The sequence below is a fragment of the Camellia sinensis genome, chromosome 13 (assembly GCF_055761805.1).
Source record: "Camellia sinensis isolate YWXY chromosome 13, ASM5576180v1, whole genome shotgun sequence".
NCBI classification, from domain to species: Eukaryota; Viridiplantae; Streptophyta; class Magnoliopsida; order Ericales; family Theaceae; genus Camellia; species Camellia sinensis.
This window is the reverse complement of record NC_138973.1, coordinates 6,517,678-6,528,155: the sequence shown is the minus strand read 5'-3', so window position 1 is coordinate 6,528,155 and position 10,478 is coordinate 6,517,678. Positions and strand designations below refer to the sequence as shown.

At 31.7% G+C, this 10,478-nt stretch overlaps 1 long non-coding RNA gene across 1 annotated transcript; it reads right to left on the bottom strand.

Moving 5' to 3' along the window:
• Positions 1-2,513: 2,513 nt before the first annotated feature.
• LOC145806514 (uncharacterized) lies at positions 2,514-4,324 on the bottom strand. Its single transcript, XR_014349825.1, has 3 exons — positions 3,815-4,324; positions 3,137-3,207; positions 2,514-2,648 (listed from the first exon to the last, which is right to left on the bottom strand). It is a non-coding gene; the product is annotated as an uncharacterized LOC145806514 (long non-coding RNA).
• Positions 4,325-10,478: the final 6,154 nt, after the last annotated feature.

Here is a 10,478-nt window from a genome sequence, read left to right as displayed (position 1 = left end):
GCATACCTTATGCTATGCATGCGTGCATCCATACATTTGTCTTGCATGTATCGGGCTCGGCGCATCATACTAACTGCATTGTACTTTAATTCCAAGTTGAATACGTGTTAGTTGTATCATCATCATATGCCATCTTAGAATAGCCGAGCCTGTCTAGATTGCATCTTTGCATGTGTTGCACTAGCCATTTTTAACATGAACTAGGATCATGCATGTGATTACTATCTAGTTTCTGTTTTGGCTTGGAGTACTCTGTAAATTTTATGCTTTAGCATCTCGCATGAGTGTGAATGTTAACATGACAGTATGCTTGCCATGCGGCTATATGTTTACATGATATTACTACTTGAATGCCTGTGGATGGAGGTTGAATTGCCTAAATTGGAATAATGCATTAAAAACTGTGAGTTTTAAGCTCACTAGATAGTGGCAAAACCATCTTTTCTAAAATCCCACTCGAGGGTGGAAAAACCTGCATTTTAGCCTACTTGCGAGTAGCAAACCATCTTCAAAACGAACATGCAATGTTTTGTTCCAATTTAGGCGATTTGGTCTATACTTGTTTGCTGTGCGCATAACATAGTAATTCTAGGCTAATAAATGGAATAAGAACACATAACGTTTTCAAAAACGGATATCACGGTTAGTAGAGGCCGATCTTCGGATCAGGCGAGAGGGGGTGCTCATAGCTAACCTTCCCCAATCGTACCCTAGCTCCCGAGCCGAGGCAACTTTGGTGATGACGGGCACGTGGCCTTTGGCACCGAGTCAGGGTTTCCTAAATTCCCCCTTAAAAAATATTTAGGTAGCGACTCTGTATCTGGCAAAGCAATCCATGTTTGGCACTTCTTTTTCTAAAAATCTATTTTCTCAAAACGATTTGCCAAATTTGGACTCTTTGGTTCAGATTAAGAACCGTGACACAAATTGAGTCCGAACTGTAGTCAGGCCCACGGGCGCGTCTACAAAGGCTAAACAACTTTATTTAGAAGGTGACATTAAAAAGATAAAACTTTAGAAAGTCATGTGATGTAGAGTAAACCTTAACTAGAAAATTAGCCCTAATCTTTTGATTAAAAAGATAAACTTTAGAAAGTCATGTGAAGGAAAAGTAGTATTCTAACCATTAAACTCAATGTAGTAATACACAAAATGTATAAAGTACTCTTTTTCTTTGAGTTTAATAACAAAAATATAAAAAAAAAAAAAATTCTATCGGTCTTACTTAACAAAAATAAGCAAGTGGTTTAGATTGAAAATATAATTTGTTAAGGATGGCACCAACATCAAAAGAAGAACAAAAACTCAGGCTTTTTAATAGTGAAATTTATTGACTTGGGCCTGCTAGCTGATTCCTAAAATTCTTGGTCGACAACCCCTATGCCTTTAACAGGCTGGAATCTTTGCTTTTTACGTGCACCCTTTAGGAGGAGGTTTCAATGATTAAATATTCCCTCATAACCTTAGAGGTAACAGATTGTACCTCTGGAATGCACATTTTGTTTGTCCGTGAGTCTCTTTGCTTGTAGCATTTCTCATTAAAATTTTTGTGGGGTATATATATATGAATATATTGACCATGAGTATATCTAGACTCTAGAGCAATATAGTTCAATCCTTGACCCGTATAAGGATAATAGATACATTCTCTTGAGGTGTATCCAAAGTTGAATTTAGAATTGGAAAATTGGACTGCAATTAACATTTTCTTTTTCCCCCTTAGTTTTTGGCCTTTAATCATACGTATGTTGAGTGTGACAGATCCAAGACTTGATTAGGCTGCCAAATTAGGTGTGATGAACATGTACTCTTCCAATGCAATGATACTGAAATTTGAACTAATGTTGCATTTGCTTGAAAAACTGTACTACTTTGGTTATTCAACAGGGGACCTTAGGCAGTGCCCTTGCTGGAGTGGGCCTGTGTTTATAATTATGACTTTGGTTAATTTAAAATTGCAACCAAACCCAAATATCTATCATAAATTAACAATCTATGGCTCAAGTTTAACAATAAACTCCATTCCTCCAGTGCCTCTCAAACTGTCAAACCCACTAAACTCTACACATATAAATATATAGCTAAAACCACCACCCTAAACTATCTAACAACAACATAGGTCTAGAGTAAGCCCTACAGTATACGCCAACAATTGTCAGATGATGCCAAAATAATTTGAGGCTCTGATAATTTAGAGCATCACAATGACAAGCTTCCAACTAACACATTGAGTGTTTGTGGCTGGTATTCACAGTTAACTAGCCCATTTAGATAGTGTGCTATAAATTCATGTGTCAGAAAAAAAAAATGTGTTCAAAAAGAAATAATAGAAAACTATGAAACTCAAGTAAGACAACCAGAAGGGTAGAATTCTTGGATCGATGATACTGGATCAGTCATCAATCTCCTGTACTCTTCAGGCAAAGCACTAGAACTGTAACATGAAAGAGATAAGCTCATACAATACTAGATGCAGCAGCAGAGAGAGAAAGAGAGACAGAGTGAGAAAGTAATACAGACCTTACAGCAGGCAAGGTTCGCATTAGCTGGTCGAAAGGCCTAAAGGCTCTCCCAGGAAAAATATTATTTCTAAATCAGTTAGACCATTTAGATCGGAAGCAAGTGGAGCATAATGATATGGATAAAACCTGAAGCAAAAACAGGACATTTAGTTTAAATGCAAGTACGCAGAAGGGCAGCAATCTACACAACATAAAACAGTAACAAGCATAAACCTCCTTAGTTTTTTTAATTTTTTTTGTTAATAAAAAAGCATAAGCCACCTTAATTAAATAGGTGTATATATCATCTGTGTGGTGGAATAGAGATTAGGCATCTGCTCATATCTGCCTAGTCCCAATGTTATCTTAAAAATAAGATCCTATAAAAGTGCACATCTGTAGAACGCTTTGCTTAACTTCCATTTAGACACAAAGCCAAAACCCTCTGTTTTCTAATCCAATCCACACAATACATATTGCATAATATGGGTGTACAACCTCTTCTTTGGCCATAATGTCTTTACAAAAACAAATTATTGACATATTTACTACTACTAATATCTATATACAAACACAAAGGAATATTTGCCTTCCTGAATACACAAGTAAAAATAAATTATAAATAAAAAACTGACCATTGCCATGAGCAGACACCATGGTAGTAGTACCAGCAAACCCAGCATAAACCTTCTACATACCTCAAAACCTACAATTATAACTTAGGATCATTAATTGCACCCCATGATGTGGCAATCACATAAAACAAGGTTTGGGGAGGGTAAGACCTCCACCCATAAAGTGAGAAAATAATTAAATTTGGAAGAGAGCATCCTTAGCCATACAATAAAATATTTGCGGAAAACATTTTAGGGGAAAAAATTGAGTAAAAAACACAAATGTAAGGGAAGAAACGATTGGCTACTCCTTCAAGATGATTTGATTCTTAAAAATACTCATAGCATCTGATTTGATTCTTTTTAAGATGCAGAGAATATGAATGAGGCAGTTGAGACCACCCTAGGTCTAGCAAAGTGCAACACTGAGTGGTACTGTAACACCATCAACAATTTAATGAAGAACTTCCATTTACAAAGATGAAACATACCATATTCAATATCTTAAATTTCAATACATCTACCTAGTACCTATTTATTCAATTGGCAACTAACCATGACAGCTAAAATTCAATAAACTTGTCACTAATTGCTACTATAACAACCATAAATTCAATTTTGGTGTCCCAATTTCAACTCTACATAAATAAGAACTGAGTGTTGCATCCAAAAAAAAGATCAAAGCAGAAGAGGACTTACTGAAGAGAAGCTTGTCCAAGGTCTCATTAGCTACGTACTCATACACAAGAAGCTTCTCCACACCATGCACAATACCCCAATAAATTGACAACATTGCGGTGCTACACGCGAGCCAACAGCTTGGCCTCGTTCTTGAACTCATTCTTCCCCTGATTCGAGCTCTGCGACAGCTTCTTCACCACAACTTCTCTCCCATCATTCAACATTCCCTACATCTCCCAAACCCTAACAATCACATGCAAATCCACACATACACACATACATATATCTATATATATATATATACATACATCAGTCTAACCGTTGATGGATAGACTGATACACGAATATAGAGAGATTTTAGAGAGAGAGAAAATAGGGCAAGTCTAGGTGAATCGGTGGTCCGGTTGCCCACAACCGCGAGGAAAAGTGGCTGAGGAGCGGCTGGTGAAGCGGTGGTGAGAGAAAGAGGGGAGAGAAGCAGTGGAAAAGGAGATGCAAAGGGGGAGAGAGAGAGAGAGAGAGAGAGAGAGGGGCACTAGTTTGTGGTTTGGAAACCAAGTATATATATATTATACCATTAGCGACTAAATATTTTTAGTCGCCAATTAGTTTATAAAATTGTCCAAAATTTAAAATGTCTCCCTCCAAATATTTTAGTTTTTTGGCAACCAAACTATTGGTCACCAAAGATAAAAAATATTTTTTTATTTCTATTCGGCGACTAAATGATTTTAGTAGCCAAAACTCGATATTCGGCAACTAAATTTTTTTTTTGTCACTGAAAATAAGTTTTTGGCGGCCAAACTTTTGGTCGCCAAAGATAAAAAATATTTTTTTATTTTCCATTCGGCAACTAAATGATTTTAGTAGACAAAACTCGACATACGGCAACTAAAATATTTTTTTGTCGCTGAAAATATGTTTTTGGCGACTAAACTTTTAGTTGCTAAAGATAAAAACTAATTATTTATTTTCCATTCAACGACTAATTGGTTTTAGTAGCCAAACTCAACATACGGCAACTAAAATAATTTTTTTGTCACCAATTCTGGTATTTTTAGCTACTAAATTTTTTTTAGTAGTCAATAATTAATATATCCTGACTAAAAAAAATTAGTAGCTAAATATTATACTTTTGCCAACTAAAAAAATTTTTGGTTGCCAATTTCACAACTTTTGGGACTAAATTTTTTTTTGTCGCCAATTTTGGTCGCCAAATGTGCATTTTCTTGTACTGAATATATTAGAAATTAATATTCAAATTAAAAAGTAAATATATATGTGAAAGGATGAAAGGAGATATTGAAATTAAGGATTCTGTATATGAGGTAGGAGAAATAAATTTAACAAATTAATGAAATATGTTAAAGAATAATAAAGATAATAAATATAAATATATCCATATAAAACTTAGAACTAATCAATTAGAAATAATAAATGAAATTAGACATTTTGTACAAAATCGGGAAAAACAAGTAGCATTTTTTGAAGAAAGACAAAAAGAATTAGACTTATATCTCCATCCATATAAAGGAAATAATCCGAAAGAGCCGTTTGAATTAATCTCACCTGCAAAACAAAAAAATAATGGAGTTAAAAAACTATAAGTTAAAACAGTTAGAAGAAATTATTAAAAAAGAAAATAATAATGAAATAATATACAAAATAATATTACAAATAGTTGAATTATTAGATATGGTAGACGAAGAAATAATAGAAAAAATAAACAATGAAAGAATAGAATTAGAAGAAGATATTTATAAAAAAAATTAGGATTAATCGGCTTGGGGGAAATGGAACACATTCCCCTTGAAGAATTAGAACAAGTAATGGGAAATAATGACGCAGAAAAAGAAAAAGAAAATAATGTACTAGAAAATTGCGAAGACATAGAAAAAGATAATGCCTTAGAAGAAGATACTAATAACGTTAATGATATGGATATGGCAGTAGTAAAACAAGAAGGAAGTAGCTCATCTGCCCCACCTAATCTAAATCATCCAGATTTTAGAAAATTTACCAGACAACAGTTAGAAAATTATACCATAAATTATGAATATAGAAGAAGAATGAGATATTGTAGTTATCTAAATAGAGGGTCTTTTGCTAGAGGAACATCAAATTCTGCTAATTTTACCCCTAAGATGGAACTATTCGTACGGAAGGTACCATTAAAGCCAATAAGTAATACAGGGTATTTATTAGATATTGATTGTACTACAAACACGTGAGGTAATAAAACAATGGAAAAGAAGCATGTACCATGTCTTAAATATCCATAGCGGCAGTTGAAGCGCGCAAAGTTTTCTAAATTATATTGAACATAGCCTTACGCGTATAATAGCAAGTTGGTATGACAGTCTAAGAGAAAGTAACCAAAAAAAAAATTAATAAAAGAAACTACCCAGGAAGGTATGTTAAACATATTTGTAAATAATATTGAAAAAGAATTTGTAAGAAAAGAGTGGGATGAAGATAAAAGAAAAAGAGAATGGGTTATGAAATTAAGTAACATAGAAATATGTAATATGGATTGTATAGAAAATTATATATGTGAATACTCCTATTATTATTATCAAATAGGTAGAAATAAAATTCATTTAACCATGTTTTTTCATAAATTACTATATCCTATAAATGTTAATCTAAAAGAAAAATATGAAAAATAGTTAAAAAATTAGGAGAGGCCATAAGTGACAACTTGGGTCATAGAATTAAATATCTAAGAGAATGGGTAGAGCATAAATGCATGAAAATGAGGTGAAGAAGAAAAATAAAAATAAAAAATAATATTTACATCGCTGGTAAACATCTAATTCATAGGGATGTAAGCATTCAAGAAGAAAAACATGTAATAAGAAAAGGAAAACATTTAATAAAAGAAAAAATTTTAATAAGCAAAGATGAGAAAAATATAAAAGAAAATATTATAAAAAGCCTTATAATTTCAACAAAAAAAGAAGGTTTTTTAGAAAAAATAATTATTGTCTAGAAGGAAAAAAATACCTGTAAATGTTGGGCTTGTGGAGAAATAGGCCACTTTGCTAATTAATGTAGAAATAAAAAGAACAATAAAATAATAGAAGCCTTAGGAAGTCTAGAATATGTGGAATTAGAAGAAGAAGAAGCTTTAGAATTAGCTTTAGAAAATGATAAAGAAATAATATAATTAATTGAAGAAGAAATAGACATAGAAGACGAAGACGAAAACGAAGGCTATAGTGACACCGAGGAAGAGTCAAATTTTATGATGACAAACGAAATAAGTATAGAAAATTTAAGAGGAGAACAATTTGTCATAGAAAATTCTCAAGAAAAAGAAATAGAAAAAGATTGGATATTACCAATTATACGAAAAGACGAAATATATTAGAAATCAATATTCAAATTAAAAGGTAAATATATTTGTGAAAGGATGGAAGGAGATATTGAAATTAAGGATTGTGAACATGTGGTAGGAGAAATATATTTAATAAATTAATGAAATATATTAAATAATAATAAAGATAATAAATATAAATATATGCATATAGGGAGTGTACAAATACAAATAACATTATTGTTTGACAAAAAACAAGATATATATATATATATATATATATATATGCATTTTTGTGTGATATTAGACAACGAAATTTTGGAAGATCCATAATCAGTGGAATAAAAAATAATCTATGTGGAGGACCATAAGGTTTTAATTGCAGATCAAGATATTATATTAGCTTAAAAGATAGATTCATAAATAAATTTTTAACTCTAAAAATAAAAACCGTAGGAATCGATATGCATGAAACCACCCATCCATTAAGGATATTTTGGAAAATAATATACAAGTTAGCTAATACAATAGATCCTAAAATGCAGCATACAATTATAGAAGCGAATAAATTTGAACCTACCAATGGAATACCAATAAATAGAATTACACCTAAAAGAATAAATTCTAATGAGATCAAGTTAGATAATCGATGAATAGTAAGTTTTAATAATCCTAAAAATATTACAAAAAGAAAAAATATAATTAAAATCAATAATACCATAAATATTAAAATAGAAACTCCTCGCACAATAGAAAATAATGATGAAATGGATAACGTAAGCATAACGTCAGGAAGACACTCTATAGATAATTCTAGTATGCAATCTGGAAGGAGTTCAGTTAGCAAAAGAATAATACGATATAGAACTACCAATGTGCCAGTATATGAAGATGAGGAGAATCTTATGGCATGGACAAAAGACGATGAAGAAGAGGCACAAAACGAATACGATACATTTGTAAAATGGTATAACAAAAAGAATGAAGAAAATAAAATGTCATTATCATACACTAATGTTAATAGTATATATATACCAATAAAAATACACATAGAAGGATTTAATACCTACGAACTATGTGCTTACTTAGATAGTGGATGCTCAGTATGTTTTGGGAAAAGGAAAATCTTTCCCGAGTATATGTGGAAAAAGCAAAATCCACCATTAATAGTTCGAATAGCAAACAATGGTACGATGATACATATTGATGCTATAGAAAATTTAGTTATCCAAATTAATTCAGTTAACTTTATCATTCCTAAACTTTGGACAACCGATCAACCATCACATGATGTAATTATAGGCAATAATTTTCAAAGATTATACAACCCTTGTACACAAACGTTACACTCTGTTATATTTACAAATAACAATAAGCTAGTTGAAGTCTTAAAACAAAAAGCGACTATTACACATCACAATATTGACTTCGTACACAGCAAGCGTGGTGAGGAGGCAATCTCTCCAACTGGGGGCGAAACTGCAGTAAGTATTAAAGAAATTAGTATTCAAGAAGAAATTCAAAAAGAATAACAAGAAAGATGCAAAAATTTATATAGTGAAGATCCGTTAAAATTTTGGCATAAAGATAAAAGTATAGCTAAAATAGACTTAATCGATCCTAATAAAATAATTACAGTAAAACAAATGGTATATACTTATAATGATATGGAGGAATTCAGAAAAGAGATAGAAGATCTAAAACGAAAAGGATTACTTAGAGATAGTGAAAGTCTACATAGTAGTCTAGCATTTATGGTCAGAAATCATGCTGAGGTTAAAAGAAGAAAGGCTAGAATGGTAATAAATTACAAAAAATTAAATGATAATATTAAAATAAATGGTTATTTTATTCTGAATAAACAAGTCCTTCTCAACATAATATAAGGCACCTCCTGGTTCTCCAAAATAGACTGTAAAAGTAGATACTGTCAAATATAAATGGATAAAGACAGTATCCCACTAACAACCTTTAGTGTACCACAAGGACATTATAAATGGCTCGTAATGCCATTCGGGTTAAAAAATGCACCTCAAATATTTCAAAGAAGAATGGATAATATCTTCAAAGAATTGAATAATATTTTTCTTATATATATAGATGATATTTTAATTTTTTTCCAGATCCATAGAATAGCATAGAATAGATATTAAAATAATAACAGAAAAATGTGAAAAACATGGAATAATATTAGGTGAAAAGAAATGCTTGTATGCACAAAATGAAATAGAATTTTTAGGACTTGAAATCAAAGGAGGAACAATAAAAATGCAAAGTCATGTTCTCGAAAAAAATTAATAAATTTCCTGATAAAATCATGGATAGAAAATAATTTGAAAGATTTTTAGGATGTTTAACATATGCCTCAGATTTTATAAAAGACTTAGCCAAAATAAGAAAACCTTTACAAAAGAAACTAAAAAAGGATGAGAGTTGGACTTGGAACTCAGCCGACTCCACCTTAGTAAAATTCTTAAAAGAAAAATGTACAGATTTACCTATCCTAGCTCTTCCTAATGAAAATGATGAGTCGTACTAGAAACTGATGCAAGTAACAATCATTGGAGCGCAGTTTTAAAAATAAAAGAAAATAATCAATTATGTAGATATTGTAGTGGAAGTTTCAATCAAGCTGAATTTGATTATTCTACCATCGAAAGAGAATTATTAGTCATAGTAAAAGGAATAGAAATTTTTTAAATATTTTTGGCACCAAAACCATTTTTAATAAGAACTGATTGCAAAGGCCTACTAGGTTTCATAAATAAGAATTTATCTAACATGAAAGTACAAGGGAGACTTTTACGATGGCAACTTTGGTTAAAACAATTTACTTTTCATATAGAACATATCAATGATAATAAAAATAGTTTAGCAGATACTCTAATTCGAGAACTTGCAGATGGCATCCACATCCACAAGACTTACACTGCCAGAGAAGGAAACACTCTTGGCAAAAACTCAAGAAGTGTTGGACTTGGTGACACAAGACAATATTGAAATTATTAGAAAAATGCAAGCTGCAGAAAAAGAGCCGTTCTGTGAACGAGCTTATTAGAACGACCCATTTAGTAGCAAAAACCTTTTCAAGATTAGAAGTATTATATTCGTTTCTTCAACTCCCCGTTGACCTCCAAGATAAAATTAAAAAAATGTACGATTCTTAAGTTATTTCTGAAATGGTATGAAGAATGTGTCACCTATCTGGGAACTCAGGGGTGCTACTTCAACGGACAAACCGCATTGTACAGTTATAAAATGTTAAAAGTTTCATTCAATCCAAACAAGGTCATTAGCCCAAAAGATCCTTTGGTTCAAATATGGAAATTGGAAATAATCAATACATTCAACGTTTCACCTCAC